The sequence below is a fragment of the Chiloscyllium plagiosum genome, unplaced genomic scaffold (assembly GCF_037043375.1).
Source record: "Chiloscyllium plagiosum isolate Xiang-an unplaced genomic scaffold, Cpla_swu_hap1 HiC_scaffold_8, whole genome shotgun sequence".
NCBI lineage: Eukaryota > Metazoa > Chordata > Chondrichthyes > Orectolobiformes > Hemiscylliidae > Chiloscyllium > Chiloscyllium plagiosum.
The window spans coordinates 110,913,415-110,929,860 of record NW_028270146.1 but is presented as its reverse complement, the minus strand read 5'-3'; the positions used below and the strand labels follow the sequence as shown (position 1 = coordinate 110,929,860).

Sequence of the window (16,446 nt, the reverse complement as noted above, 5' to 3'; positions counted from 1 at the left end):
AAACGACCGACTTCCTTACTTTAGCTCCGACTGACCATACTCTGTGAAATTTTCCCAGATCCTCAGCTGAGGATTTTGGCTGCTGGAAGTTACCTCAGAAACACTGTTAAATCGAAATGTATTGAGCGAATCGCAAAACAGAAAGCATTTAACACGGAACACAAACAAAACTGGCATACCTCACGCATTTTCAGACACAGAGATGCATGAATGCTAAATGTGATACAGTCCGAGGGAATGAGTCATAAAGTAATCTCACAACTAACAACGGGACATTTCCAAACGACTCTTTCAAACATGCTGCAGCCTTACTGCACCACCACTTTCCAGACAATGCTGAAAAGAGAGAAAGAAAGAACATAATAAGAATTGGCCGTAAAAAGTGAATTTCACCAATCACAGTCTCGATTAGATTACTTTTCCCTTCTGATGTTTCCAGGACGGAAATGAAGGAAATGTGAGAAATTCAATAAGGTAGGACATCGAAATTCATTGGAACGATTTTCCCATTAGCTTGAAACTCAAATAACAACGAGTAGAGTCACCGTAGGACTTCGTTTCACAACAGCGATGAAATAACAGTCTCCATTCGGTTCCAATAAAGGCTCAACCTGCCTGGGACGGCACAACTGTTTGCGATTCTCCGCGCGGGAGTCGAACACCATCATGACAGTAGAGACATTTTGGAATATTTGGCAGTATCCCACGCCACAGTTAATTCCCTGCGAAGCAAACCCATTTTACTTTTGTTTTCAACATCAATATACAGTGGACACCAAAACAGCATTTTAACAAGCTGCAGCATTGGAGTTGATCAGCAGAAATGGCAGTGGTGGGTTTCGAACCCGCGCCCCTTTCGAGACTGGAACCTGGATCCAGCGCCTTAGACCGCTCGGCCACACTACCAGCTGGCGTCGCCGCCTCATTTTCTTATATTTCCAATTGTGCTCCTGCATAACAACAGATGCAAAGTCACATGAAAACGGTTCCATGATTCCTCTCGGACTCGCACAGCTGCTGGGATGTGCCCGGCAACAATGTCATTTTCGCAGCAGATATTGATAGCCCATCAATCCAGGCAAAAATCAATGGTAAGCTCAGTCTATCTTCTCAGACTCTTTTCAGCTACAAATGTATCTGTGAGTGCGTGAGAATATGGGTTCGCTTATGATTTGGTCAAATAACCATGAGCTGCTTGACATTACTGGAATTTCCATTCTTGCTTTGCTAAATGATTTCACCCATTGCTCGAAACAGGACGACTTTCACGTTTACACGGAACACGAAACACACCGGACTACAGGGAAAATGCACAAACCTGAGCAGGCCGTGTTCCGCATCATACCGTGCAGCATAGTTTCAGTCAATGTGTCTGTGGTTTTTTTTCAGAATAGGAGTCCCAAAGAATGTTCTCCACCCTAAAACCGGAGGTAGCATTACAATCCGAGAACGACAGATCACATTGAGAGAATGCTCTGACCTCGGAGCCAGTTCGAGATGCCACTTTCCTTGCCTTTTACCTGAACCGTGCAATTTGCTACTGAGACGTTCGCTCCTGGACATGAGCCACATGGATACCAACTGAATTGGAAACCTGTGTGGGAATCTAGGAGAAGCGACTCAATAAATTTTGCTAAATTCCGTGGTGCTTTTTAGAAATGCAGTTTCTGTTCACCTCAATCTAAAAGCCAGTTTCTGAACATAGTAACAGAAGTCAAAAGGTAATTACCTCACCCCACCCCCACTCCAGAAGAAGGTGCTAACTGCCCTTGAGTGCTTTTTGTTCTCGATGTGAAGAGCTTTCACGCCTGAGTCACCTTCACGTCTCTGGTTGCTGAGTGAATCACAAAGAAAGAATTTCACCAGAGCTGCAACTGCCTCACTTCCCCACTCGCACTCCCCGTTTACATTTTCCTGCTCGTCAGTGATTTAAAGAAAACCAAATGGATGCGATGTCATTCTGTAGCCTCTCTGTTGATTTCTCCGTTTCAGTTCCAACATGACTTAGATCTCGGGGCGGATCTTCATAATAGCGACGCTCTGAATGCGCAAGTAGAAAGGTTCCTCTGAGAGTGCAATTTCTTTCATTGCTGTTGCTGATTGAATGAGCCACTAACGTGCGAATTGCTCCAAAACATGATTTAGGATATCTGGTGCCAATTCTCGCACGTTGAATAACGATTGATAGCTTCCAAATGAGGTCTTTCTGAGACGACCTTGGGATACATTTGACAGACAGACAAGTTCAGGAATTCGTGGTGCGCTGTGACACCAGAGCATCTGCTTCTTTCCTGTCTTTGAAGCGAGCCGCCTGCGCAAGGAAGGCAAATGCGGTACTGCTTTTCGTGGAAGGATCAGAAGGCGGTAACTACACTCTCCAACAGAATGGCATGTGATCAGAACCAGGTTGGAGAAAAACTTAACAACGCTTTGCACTGTAATTAAATGGAATGGCATTACATTTCACGACGAGAACAGATTTGTTGAAGCAAATTCGAAGGCAGGTTTGCAGATGGGAAAGATGCAAGAAAGCTCAGCTCTTGTCCATGTAAAAGGCTGCAGTTGAAGAACAAAACAGTTTCTGCCCAGTTTCGAACTGGGGACCTTTCGCGTGTTAGGCGAACGTGATGACCACTACACTACAGAAACGAGCCACAGCCGCCTGTTCTGCGGCCCTGTGGCGTCCAGCACTGAAAGTTGAATCCGTTCTCTGTTTCACCTTTCTGTTTCCGATAGCTCGTTATTGTCCAGCGTAATCGACATCTTGAAAACGTAAAAAAGACACTTTAAATTGATGACAAGATATAGACAAAGATGTCGTCGATGTTTGTACCGTGGGGCGAGATGGAATAGGCTGGTGGAATAAACTTTCCCTGCAGCGTAACAGCTGCGACATGACCTTATGGAAGGGTGGTAAACTGAGTATTTACGTGTTTTACCCAAGTTGGTGTGAGTTGAAAACTCGACAGCATAGCTTTAAGGTGAGTGGGTTGAAAGTGACAAAGGACCTGAGGCACATTTCCCACAAAGAAGGTTGTGCGTGTTTGGAATGATCTACCAGAGGATGTGGAGGAGGCTATTACACTCAGAAAATTGCAAAGGTAATCGGGTGAGTTTCTGGATAGGATGCGTTTAGAGGGATTGGAGCCAAATGCTGGGGAACGAGACTTGTTTAATTTTGGCTATGTGGTGAGCATGTATTTTACCGAAGTATTTTTTTCCAGGTGTACCCCAATAACGTCATGTTGCTTCCACCGGCTTTAAAGGATTAATTTTCAGCGGTGTTTGCCATCGCAGTCTGTGGCACAATCATTTAGTCTGTTCGACTGCTCACGGGAAAGGTAGTATTGTGAAACACTGTAGAAACGACCGACTTCCTTACTTTAGCTCCGACTGACCATACTCTGTGAAATTTTCCCAGATCCTCAGCTGAGGATTTTGGCTGCTGGAAGTTACCTCAGAAACACTGTTAAATCGAAATGTATTGAGCGAATCGCAAAACAGAAAGCATTTAACACGGAACACAAACAAAACTGGCATACCTCACGCATTTTCAGACAGAGATGCATGAATGCTAAATGTGATACAGTCCGAGGGAATGAGTCATAAAGTAATCTCACAACTAACAACGGGACATTTCCAAACGACTCTTTCAAACATGCTGCAGCCTTACTGCACCACCACTTTCCAGACAATGCTGAAAAGAGAGAAAGAAAGAACATAATAAGAATTGGCCGTAAAAAGTGAATTTCACCAATCACAGTCTCGATTAGATTACCTTTCCCTTCTGATGTTTCCAGGACGGAAATGAAGGAAATGTGAGAAATTCAATAAGGTAGGACATCGAAATTCATTGGAACGATTTTCCCATTAGCTTGAAACTCAAATAACAACGAGTAGAGTCACCGTAGGACTTCGTTTCACAACAGCGATGAAATAACAGTCTCCATTCGGTTCCAGTAAAGGCTCAACCTGCCTGGGACGGGTTTGCGATTCTCCGCGCGGGAGTCGAACACCATCATGACAGTAGAGACATTTTGGAATATTTGGCAGTATCCCACACCACAGTTAATTCCCTGCGAAGCAAACCCATTTTACTTTTGTTTTCAACATCAATATACAGTGGACACCAAAACAGCATTTTAACAAGCTGCAGCATTGGAGTTGATCAGCAGAAATGGCAGTGGTGGGTTTCGAACCCGCGCCCCTTTCGAGACTGGAACCTGGATCCAGCGCCTTAGACCGCTCGGCCACACTACCAGCCGGCGGCGCCGCCTCATTTTCTTATATTTCCAATTGTGCTCCTGCATAACAACAGATGGAAAGTCACATGAAAACGGTTCCATGATTCCTCTCGGACTCGCACAGCTGCTGGGATGTGCCCGGCAACAATGTCATTTTCGCAGCAGATATTGATAGCTCATCAATCCAGGCAAAAATCAATGGTAAGCTCAGTCTATCTTCTCAGACTCTTTTCAGCTACAAATGTATCTGTGAGTGCGTGAGAATATGGGTTCGCTTATGATTTGGTCAAATAACCATGAGCTGCTTGACATTACTGGAATTTCCATTCTTGCTTTGCTAAATGATTTCACCCATTGCTCGAAACAGGACGACTTTCACGTTTACACGGAACACGAAACACACCGGACTACAGGGAAAATGCACAAACCTGAGCAGGCCGTGTTCCGCATCATACCGTGCAGCATAGTTTCAGTCAATGTGTCTGTGGTTTTTTTTCAGAATAGGAGTCCCAAAGAATGTTCTCCACCCTAAAACCGGAGGTAGCATTACAATCCGAGAACGACAGATCACATTGAGAGAATGCTCTGACCTCGGAGCCAGTTCGAGATGCCACTTTCCTTGCCTTTTACCTGAACCGTGCAATTTGCTACTGAGACGTTCGCTCCTGGACATGAGCCACATGGATACCAACTGAATTGGAAACCTGTGTGGGAATCGAGGAGAAGCGACTCAATAAATTTTGCTAAATTCCGTGGTGCTTTTTAGAAATGCAGTTTCTGTTCACCTCAATCTAAAAGCCAGTTTCTGAACATAGTAACAGAAGTCAAAAGGTAATTACCTCACCCCACCCCCACTCCAGAAGAAGGTGCTAACTGCCCTTGAGTGCTTTTTGTTCTCGATGTGAAGAGCTTTCACGCCTGAGTCACCTTCACGTCTCTGGTTGCTGAGTGAATCATAAAGAAAGAATTTCACCAGAGCTGCAACTGCCTCACTTCCCCACTCGCACTCCCCGTTTACATTTTCCTGCTCGTCAGTGATTTAAAGAAAACCAAATGGATGCGATGTCATTCTGTAGCCTCTCTGTTGATTTCTCCGTTTCAGTTCCAACATGACTTAGATCTCGGGGCGGACCTTCATAATAGCGACGCTCTGAATGCGCAAGTAGAAAGGTTCCTCTGAGAGTGCAATTTCTTTCATTGCTGTTGCTGATTGAATGAGCCACTAACGTGCGAATTGCTCCAAAACATGATTCAGGATATCTGGTGCCAATTCTCGCACGTTGAATAACGATTGATAGCTTCCAAATGAGGTCTTTCTGAGACGACCTTGGGATACATTTGACAGACAGACACGTTCAGGAATTCGTGGTGCGCTGTGACACCAGAGCATCTGCTTCGTTCCTGTCTTTGAAGCGAGCCGCCTGCGCAAGGAAGGCAAATGCGGTACTGCTTTTCGTGGAAGGATCAGAAGGCGGTAACTACACTCTCCAACAGAATGGCATGTGGTCAGAACCAGGTTGGAGAAAAACTTAACAACGCTTTGCACTGTAATTAAATGGAATGGCATTACATTTCACGACGAGAACAGATTTGTTGAAGCAAATTCGAAGGCAGGTTTGCAGATGGGAAAGATGCAAGAAAGCTCAGCTCTTGTCCATGTAAAAGGCTGCAGTTGAAGAACAAAACAGTTTCTGCCCAGTTTCGAACTGGGGACCTTTCGCGTGTTAGGCGAACGTGATGACCACTACACTACAGAAACGAGCCACAGCCGCCTGTTCTGCGGCCCTGTGGCGTCCAGCACTGAAAGTTGAATCCGTTCTCTGTTTCACCTTTCTGTTTCCGATAGCTCGTTATTGTCCAGCGTAATCGACATCTTGAAAACGTAAAAAAGACACTTTAAATTGATGACAAGATATAGACAAAGATGTCGTCGATGTTTGTACCGTGGGGCGAGATGGAATAGGCTGGTGGAATAAACTTTCCCTGCAGCGTAACAGCTGCGACATGACCTTATGGAAGGGTGGTAAACTGAGTATTTACGTGTTTTACCCAAGTTGGTGTGAGTTGAAAACTCGACAGCATAGCTTTAAGGTGAGTGGGTTGAAAGTGACAAAGGACCTGAGGCACATTTCCCACAAAGAAGGTTGTGCGTGTATGGAATGATCTACCAGAGGATGTGGAGGAGGCTATTACACTCAGAAAATTGCAAAGGTAATCGGGTGAGTTTCTGGATAGGATGCGTTTAGAGGGATTGGAGCCAAATGCTGGGGAACGAGACTTGTTTAATTTTGGCTATGTGGTGAGCATGTATTTTACCGAAGTATTTTTTTCCAGGTGAACCCCAATAACGTCATGTTGCTTCCACCGGCTTTAAAGGATTAATTTTCAGCGGAGTTTGCCATCGCAGTCTGTGGCACAATCATTTAGTCTGTTCGACTGCTCACGGGAAAGGTAGTATTGTGAAACACTGTAGAAACGACCGACTTCCTTACTTTAGCTCCGACTGACCATACTCTGTGAAATTTTCCCAGATCCTCAGCTGAGGATTTTGGCTGCTGGAAGTTACCTCAGAAACACTGTTAAATCGAAATGTATTGAGCGAATCGCAAAACAGAAAGCATTTAACACGGAACACAAACAAAACTGGCATACCTCACGCATTTTCAGACACAGAGATGCATGAATGCTAAATGTGATACAGTCCGAGGGAATGAGTCATAAAGTAATCTCACAACTAACAACGGGACATTTCCAAACGACTCTTTCAAACATGCTGCAGCCTTACTGCACCACCACTTTCCAGACAATGCTGAAAAGAGAGAAAGAAAGAACATAATAAGAATTGGCCGTAAAAAGTGAATTTCACCAATCACAGTCTCGATTAGATTACCTTTCCCTTCTGATGTTTCCAGGACGGAAATGAAGGAAATGTGAGAAATTCAATAAGGTAGGACATCGAAATTCATTGGAACGATTTTCCCATTAGCTTGAAACTCAAATAACAACGAGTAGAGTCACCGTAGGACTTCGTTTCACAACAGCGATGAAATAACAGTCTCCATTCGGTTCCAGTAAAGGCTCAACCTGCCTGGGACGGCACAACTGTTTGCGATTCTCCGCGCGGGAGTCGAACACCATCATGACAGTAGAGACATTTTGGAATATTTGGCAGTATCCCACACCACAGTTAATTCCCTGCGAAGCAAACCCATTTTACTTTTGTTTTCAACATCATTATACAGTGGACACCAAAACAGCATTTTAACAAGCTGCAGCATTGGAGTTGATCAGCAGAAATGGCAGCGGTGGGTTTTGAACCCGCGCCCCTTTCGAGACTGGAACCTGGATCCAGCGCCTTAGACCGCTCGGCCACACTACCAGCCGGCGGCGCCGCCTCATTTTCTTATATTTCCAATTGTGCTCCTGCATAACAACAGATGGAAAGTCACATGAAAACGGTTCCATGATTCCTCTCGGACTCGCACAGCTGCTGGGATGTGCCCGGCAACAATGTCATTTTCGCAGCAGATATTGATAGCCCATCAATCCAGGCAAAAATCAATGGTAAGCTCAGTCTATCTTCTCAGACTCTTTTCAGCTACAAATGTATCTGTGAGTGCGTGAGAATATGGGTTCGCTTATGATTTGGTCAAATAACCATGAGCTGCTTGACATTACTGGAATTTCCATTCTTGCTTTGCTAAATGATTTCACCCATTGCTCGAAACAGGACGACTTTCACGTTTACACGGAACACGAAACACACCGGACTACAGGGAAAATGCACAAACCTGAGCAGGCCGTGTTCCACATCATACCGTGCAGCATAGTTTCAGTCAATGTGTCTGTGTTTTTTTTTCAGAATAGGAGTCCCAAAGAATGTTCTCCACCCTAAAACCGGAGGTAGCATTACAATCCGAGAACGACAGATCACATTGAGAGAATGCTCTGACCTCGGAGCCAGTTCGAGATGCCACTTTCCTTGCCTTTTACCTTAACCGTGCAATTTGCTACTGAGACGTTCGCTCCTGGACATGAGCCACATGGATACCAACTGAATTGGAAACCTGTGTGGGAATCGAGGAGAAGCGACTCAATAAATTTTGCTAAATTCCGTGGTGCTTTTTAGAAATGCAGTTTCTGTTCACCTCAATCTAAAAGCCAGTTTCTGAACATAGTAACAGAAGTCAAAAGGTAATTACCTCACCCCACCCCCACACCAGAAGAAGGTGCTAACTGCCCTTGAGTGCTTTTTGTTCTCGATATGAAGAGCTTTCACGCCTGAGTCACCTTCACGTCTCTGGTTGCTGAGTGAATCACAAAGAAAGAATTTCACCAGAGCTGCAACTGCCTCACTTCCCCACTCGCACTCCCCGTTTACATTTTCCTGCTCGTCAGTGATTTAAAGAAAACCAAATGGATGCGATGTCATTCTGTAGCCTCTCTGTTGATTTCTCCGTTTCAGTTCCAACATGACTTAGATCTCGGGGCGGACCTTCATAATAGCGACGCTCTGAATGCGCAAGTAGAAAGGTTCCTCTGAGAGTGCAATTTCTTTCATTGCTGTTGCTGATTGAATGAGCCACTAACGTGCGAATTGCTCCAAAACATGATTCAGGATATCTGGTGCCAATTCTCGCACGTTGAATAACGATTGATAGCTTCCAAATGAGGTCTTTCTGAGACGACCTTGGGATACATTTGACAGACAGACACGTTCAGGAATTCGTGGTGCGCTGTGACACCAGAGCATCTGCTTCTTTCCTGTCTTTGAAGCGAGCCGCCTGCGCAAGGAAGGCAAATGCGGTACTGCTTTTCGTGGAAGGATCAGAAGGCGGTAACTACACTCTCCAACAGAATGGCATGTGGTCAGAACCAGGTTGGAGAAAAACTTAACAACGCTTTGCACTGTAATTAAATGGAATGGCATTACATTTCACGACGAGAACAGATTTGTTGAAGCAAATTCGAAGGCAGGTTTGCAGATGGGAAAGATGCAAGAAAGCTCAGCTCTTGTCCATGTAAAAGGCTGCAGTTGAAGAACAAAACAGTTTCTGCCCAGTTTCGAACTGGGGACCTTTCGCGTGTTAGGCGAACGTGATGACCACTACACTACAGAAACGAGCCACAGCCGCCTGTTCTGCGGCCCTGTGGCGTCCAGCACTGAAAGTTGAATCCGTTCTCTGTTTCACCTTTCTGTTTCCGATAGCTCGTTATTGTCCAGCGTAATCGACATCTTGAAAACGTAAAAAAGACACTTTAAATTGATGACAAGATATAGACAAAGATGTCGTCGATGTTTGTACCGTGGGGCGAGATGGAATAGGCTGGTGGAATAAACTTTCCCTGCAGCGTAACAGCTGCGACATGACCTTATGGAAGGGTGGTAAACTGAGTATTTACGTGTTTTACCCAAGTTGGTGTGAGTTGAAAACTCGACAGCATAGCTTTAAGGTGAGTGGGTTGAAAGTGACAAAGGACCTGACGCACATTTCCCACAAAGAAGGTTGTGCGTGTTTGGAATGATCTACCAGAGGATGTGGAGGAGGCTATTACACTCAGAAAATTGCAAAGGTAATCGGGTGAGTTTCTGGATAGGATGCGTTTAGAGGGATTGGAGCCAAAAGCTGGGGAACGAGACTTGTTTAATTTTGGCTATGTGGTGAGCATGTATTTTACCGAAGTATTTTTTTCCAGGTGAACCCCAATAACGTCATGTTGCTTCCACCGGCTTTAAAGGATTAATTTTCAGCGGAGTTTGCCATCGCAGTCTGTGGCACGATCATTTAGTCTGTTCGACTGCTCACGGGAAAGGTAGTATTGTGAAACACTGTAGAAACGACCGACTTCCTTACTTTAGCTCCGACTGACCATACTCTGTGAAATTTTCCCAGATCCTCAGCTGAGGATTTTGGCTGCTGGAAGTTACCTCAGAAACACTGTTAAATCGAAATGTATTGAGCGAATCGCAAAACAGAAAGCATTTAACACGGAACACAAACAAAACTGGCATACCTCACGCATTTTCAGACACAGAGATGCATGAATGCTAAATGTGATACAGTCCGAGGGAATGAGTCATAAAGTAATCTCACAACTAACAACGGGACATTTCCAAACGACTCTTTCAAACATGCTGCAGCCTTACTGCACCACCACTTTCCAGACAATGCTGAAAAGAGAGAAAGGAAGAACATAATAAGAATTGGCCGTAAAAAGTGAATTTCACCAATCACAGTCTCGATTAGATTACCTTTCCCTTCTGATGTTTCCAGGACGGAAATGAAGGAAATGTGAGAAATTCAATAAGGTAGGACATCGAAATTCATTGGAACGATTGTCCCATTAGCTAGAAACCCAAATAACAACGAGTAGAGTCACCGTAGGACTTCGTTTCACAACAGCGATGAAATAACAGTCTCCATTCGGTTCCAGTAAAGGCTCAACCTGCCTGGGACGGCACAACTGTTTGCGATTCTCCGCGCGGGAGTCGAACACCATCATGACAGTAGAGACATTTTGGAATATTTGGCAGTATCCCACACCACAGTTAATTCCCTGCGAAGCAAACCCATTTTACTTTTGTTTTCAACATCATTATACAGTGGACACCAAAACAGCATTTTAACAAGCTGCAGCATTGGAGTTGATCAGCAGAAATGGCAGTGGTGGGTTTTGAACCCGCGCCCCTTTCGAGACTGGAACCTGGATCCAGCGCCTTAGACCGCTCGGCCACACTACCAGCCGGCGGCGCCGCCTCATTTTCTTATATTTCCAATTGTGCTCCTGCATAACAACAGATGGAAAGTCACATGAAAACGGTTCCATGATTCCTCTCGGACTCGCACAGCTGCTGGGATGTGCCCGGCAACAATGTCATTTTCGCAGCAGATATTGATAGCCCATCAATCCAGGCAAAAATCAATGGTAAGCTCAGTCTATCTTCTCAGACTCTTTTCAGCTACAAATGTATCTGTGAGTGCGTGAGAATATGGGTTCGCTTATGATTTGGTCAAATAACCATGAGCTGCTTGACATTACTGGAATTTCCATTCTTGCTTTGCTAAATGATTTCACCCATTGCTCGAAACAGGACGACTTTCACGTTTACACGGAACACGAAACACACCGGACTACAGGGAAAATGCACAAACCTGAGCAGGCCGTGTTCCACATCATACCGTGCAGCATAGTTTCAGTCAATGTGTCTGTGTTTTTTTTTCAGAATAGGAGTCCCAAAGAATGTTCTCCACCCTAAAACCGGAGGTAGCATTACAATCCGAGAACGACAGATCACATTGAGAGAATGCTCTGACCTCGGAGCCAGTTCGAGATGCCACTTTCCTTGCCTTTTACCTTAACCGTGCAATTTGCTACTGAGACGTTCGCTCCTGGACATGAGCCACATGGATACCAACTGAATTGGAAACCTGTGTGGGAATCGAGGAGAAGCGACTCAATAAATTTTGCTAAATTCCGTGGTGCTTTTTAGAAATGCAGTTTCTGTTCACCTCAATCTAAAAGCCAGTTTCTGAACATAGTAACAGAAGTCAAAAGGTAATTACCTCACCCCACCCCCACACCAGAAGAAGGTGCTAACTGCCCTTGAGTGCTTTTTGTTCTCGATATGAAGAGCTTTCACGCCTGAGTCACCTTCACGTCTCTGGTTGCTGAGTGAATCACAAAGAAAGAATTTCACCAGAGCTGCAACTGCCTCACTTCCCCACTCGCACTCCCCGTTTACATTTTCCTGCTCGTCAGTGATTTAAAGAAAACCAAATGGATGCGATGTCATTCTGTAGCCTCTCTGTTGATTTCTCCGTTTCAGTTCCAACATGACTTAGATCTCGGGGCGGACCTTCATAATAGCGACGCTCTGAATGCGCAAGTAGAAAGGTTCCTCTGAGAGTGCAATTTCTTTCATTGCTGTTGCTGATTGAATGAGCCACTAACGTGCGAATTGCTCCAAAACATGATTCAGGATATCTGGTGCCAATTCTCGCACGTTGAATAACGATTGATAGCTTCCAAATGAGGTCTTTCTGAGACGACCTTGGGATACATTTGACAGACAGACACGTTCAGGAATTCGTGGTGCGCTGTGACACCAGAGCATCTGCTTCTTTCCTGTCTTTGAAGCGAGCCGCCTGCGCAAGGAAGGCAAATGCGGTACTGCTTTTCGTGGAAGGATCAGAAGGCGGTAACTACACTCTCCAACAGAATGGCATGTGGTCAGAACCAGGTTGGAGAAAAACTTAACAACGCTTTGCACTGTAATTAAATGGAATGGCATTACATTTCACGACGAGAACAGATTTGTTGAAGCAAATTCGAAGGCAGGTTTGCAGATGGGAAAGATGCAAGAAAGCTCAGCTCTTGTCCATGTAAAAGGCTGCAGTTGAAGAACAAAACAGTTTCTGCCCAGTTTCGAACTGGGGACCTTTCGCGTGTTAGGCGAACGTGATGACCACTACACTGCAGAAACGAGCCACAGCCGCCTGTTCTGCGGCCCTGTGGCGTCCAGCACTGAAAGTTGAATCCGTTCTCTGTTTCACCTTTCTGTTTCCGATAGCTCGTTATTGTCCAGCGTAATCGACATCTTGAAAACGTAAAAAAGACACTTTAAATTGATGACAAGATATAGACAAAGATGTCGTCGATGTTTGTACCGTGGGGCGAGATGGAATAGGCTGGTGGAATAAACTTTCCCTGCAGCGTAACAGCTGCGACATGACCTTATGGAAGGGTGGTAAACTGAGTATTTACGTGTTTTACCCAAGTTGGTGTGAGTTGAAAACTCGACAGCATAGCTTTAAGGTGAGTGGGTTGAAAGTGACAAAGGACCTGACGCACATTTCCCACAAAGAAGGTTGTGCGTGTTTGGAATGATCTACCAGAGGATGTGGAGGAGGCTATTACACTCAGAAAATTGCAAAGGTAATCGGGTGAGTTTCTGGATAGGATGCGTTTAGAGGGATTGGAGCCAAAAGCTGGGGAACGAGACTTGTTTAATTTTGGCTATGTGGTGAGCATGTATTTTACCGAAGTATTTTTTTCCAGGTGAACCCCAATAACGTCATGTTGCTTCCACCGGCTTTAAAGGATTAATTTTCAGCGGAGTTTGCCATCGCAGTCTGTGGCACGATCATTTAGTCTGTTCGACTGCTCACGGGAAAGGTAGTATTGTGAAACACTGTAGAAACGACCGACTTCCTTACTTTAGCTCCGACTGACCATACTCTGTGAAATTTTCCCAGATCCTCAGCTGAGGATTTTGGCTGCTGGAAGTTACCTCAGAAACACTGTTAAATCGAAATGTATTGAGCGAATCGCAAAACAGAAAGCATTTAACACGGAACACAAACAAAACTGGCATACCTCACGCATTTTCAGACACAGAGATGCATGAATGCTAAATGTGATACAGTCCGAGGGAATGAGTCATAAAGTAATCTCACAACTAACAACGGGACATTTCCAAACGACTCTTTCAAACATGCTGCAGCCTTACTGCACCACCACTTTCCAGACAATGCTGAAAAGAGAGAAAGGAAGAACATAATAAGAATTGGCCGTAAAAAGTGAATTTCACCAATCACAGTCTCGATTAGATTACCTTTCCCTTCTGATGTTTCCAGGACGGAAATGAAGGAAATGTGAGAAATTCAATAAGGTAGGACATCGAAATTCATTGGAACGATTGTCCCATTAGCTAGAAACCCAAATAACAACGAGTAGAGTCACCGTAGGACTTCGTTTCACAACAGCGATGAAATAACAGTCTCCATTCGATTCCAGTAAAGGCTCAACTTGCCTGGGACGGCACAACTGTTTGGGATTTTCCGCGCGGGAGTCGAACACGATCATGACAGTAGAGACATTTTGGAATATTTGGCAGTATCCCACACCACAGTTAATTCCCTGCGAAGCAAACCCATTTTACTTTTGTTTTCAACATCAATATACAGTGGACACCAAAACAGCATTTTAACAAGCTGCAGCATTGGAGTTGATCAGCAGAAATGGCAGTGGGGGGTTTCGAACCCGCGCCCCTTTCGAGACTGGAACCTGGATCCAGCGCCTTAGACCGCTCGGCCACACTACCAGCTGGCGTCGGCGCCCCCTCATTTTCTTATATTTCCAATTGTGCTCCTGCATAACAACAGATGTAAAGTCACATGAAAAGGGTTCCATGATTCCTCTCGGACTCGCACAGCTGCTGGGATGTGCCCGGCAACAATGTCAATTTCGCAGCAGATATTGATAGCCCATCAATCCAGGCAAAAATCAATGGTAAGCTCAGTCTATCTTCTCAGACTCTTTTCAGCTACAAATGTATCTGTGAGTGCGTGAGAATATGGGTTCGCTTATGATTTGGTCAAATAACCATGAGCTGCTTGACATTACTGGAATTTCCATTCTTGCTTTGCTAAATGATTTCACCCATTGCTCGAAACAGGACGACTTTCACGTTTACACGGAACACGAAACACACCGGACTACAGGGAAAATGCACAAACCTGAGCAGGCCGTGTTCCGCATCATACCGTGCAGCATAGTTTCAGTCAATGTGTCTGTGGTTTTTTTTCAGAATAGGAGTCCCAAAGAATGTTCTCCACCCTAAAACCGGAGGTAGCATTACAATCCGAGAACGACAGATCACATTGAGAGAATGCTCTGACCTCGGAGCCAGTTCGAGATGCCACTTTCCTTGCCTTTTACCTTAACCGTGCAATTTGCTACTGAGACGTTCGCTCCTGGACATGAGCCACATGGATACCAACTGAATTGGAAACCTGTGTGGGAATCGAGGAGAAGCGACTCAATAAATTTTGCTAAATTCCGTGGTGCTTTTTAGAAATGCAGTTTCTGTTCACCTCAATCTAAAAGCCAGTTTCTGAACATAGTAACAGAAGTCAAAAGGTAATTACCTCACCCCACCCCCACTCCAGAAGAAGGTGCTAACTGCCCTTGAGTGCTTTTTGTTCTCGATGTGAAGAGCTTTCACGCCTGAGTCACCTTCACGTCTCTGGTTGCTGAGTGAATCATAAAGAAAGAATTTCACCAGAGCTGCAACTGCCTCACTTCCCCACTCGCACTCCCCGTTTACATTTTCCTGCTCGTCAGTGATTTAAAGAAAACCAAATGGATGCGATGTCATTCTGTAGCCTCTCTGTTGATTTCTCCGTTTCAGTTCCAACATGACTTAGATCTCGGGGCGGACCTTCATAATAGCGACGCTCTGAATGCGCAAGTAGAAAGGTTCCTCTGAGAGTGCAATTTCTTTCATTGCTGTTGCTGATTGAATGAGCCACTAACGTGCGAATTGCTCCAAAACATGATTCAGGATATCTGGTGCCAATTCTCGCACGTTGAATAACGATTGATAGCTTCCAAATGAGGTCTTTCTGAGACGACCTTGGGATACATTTGACAGACAGACAAGTTCAGGAATTCGTGGTGCGCTGTGACACCAGAGCATCTGCTTCTTTCCTGTCTTTGAAGCGAGCCGCCTGCGCAAGGAAGGCAAATGCGGTACTGCTTTTCGTGGAAGGATCAGAAGGCGGTAACTACACTCTCCAACAGAATGGCATGTGATCAGAACCAGGTTGGAGAAAAACTTAACAACGCTTTGCACTGTAATTAAATGGAATGGCATTACATTTCACGACGAGAACAGATTTGTTGAAGCAAATTCAAAGGCAGGTTTGCAGATGGGAAAGATGCAAGAAAGCTCAGCTCTTGTCCATGTAAAAGGCTGCAGTTGAAGAACAAAACAGTTTCTGCCCAGTTTCCAACTGGGGACTTTTCGCGTGTTAGGCGAACGTGATGACCACTACACTACAGAAACGAGCCACAGCCGCCTGTTCTGCGGCTCTGTGGCGTCCAGCACTGAAAGTTGAATCCGTTCTCTGTTTCACCTTTCTGTTTCCGATAGCTCGTTATTGTCCAGCGTAATCGACATCTTGAAAACGTAAAAAAGACACTTTAAATTGATGACAAGATATAGACAAAGATGTCGTCGATGTTTGTACCGTGGGGCGAGATGGAATAGGCTGGTGGAATAAACTTTCCCTGCAGCGTAACAGCTGCGACATGACCTTATGGAAGGGTGGTAAACTGAGTATTTACGTGTTTTACCCAAGTTGGTGTGAGTTGAAAACTCGACAGCATAGCTTTAAGGTGAGTGGGTTGAAAGTGA

At 44.9% G+C, this 16,446-nt stretch overlaps 3 non-coding genes across 3 annotated transcripts; all 3 read right to left on the bottom strand.

Annotated features, from left to right (window-relative positions):
* Positions 1–2,576: 2,576 nt before the first annotated feature.
* trnav-aac (transfer RNA valine (anticodon AAC)) lies at positions 2,577–2,649 on the bottom strand. The gene has a single exon. It is a non-coding gene; the product is annotated as a tRNA-Val (tRNA).
* Positions 2,650–5,930: 3,281 nt separating this feature from the next.
* Positions 5,931–6,003, bottom strand: trnav-aac (transfer RNA valine (anticodon AAC)). Its single transcript has one exon. It is a non-coding gene; the product is annotated as a tRNA-Val (tRNA).
* Positions 6,004–9,293: 3,290 nt separating this feature from the next.
* On the bottom strand, positions 9,294–9,366 carry trnav-aac (transfer RNA valine (anticodon AAC)). Its single transcript has one exon. It is a non-coding gene; the product is annotated as a tRNA-Val (tRNA).
* Between the last annotated feature and the right edge of the window lie 7,080 nt (positions 9,367–16,446).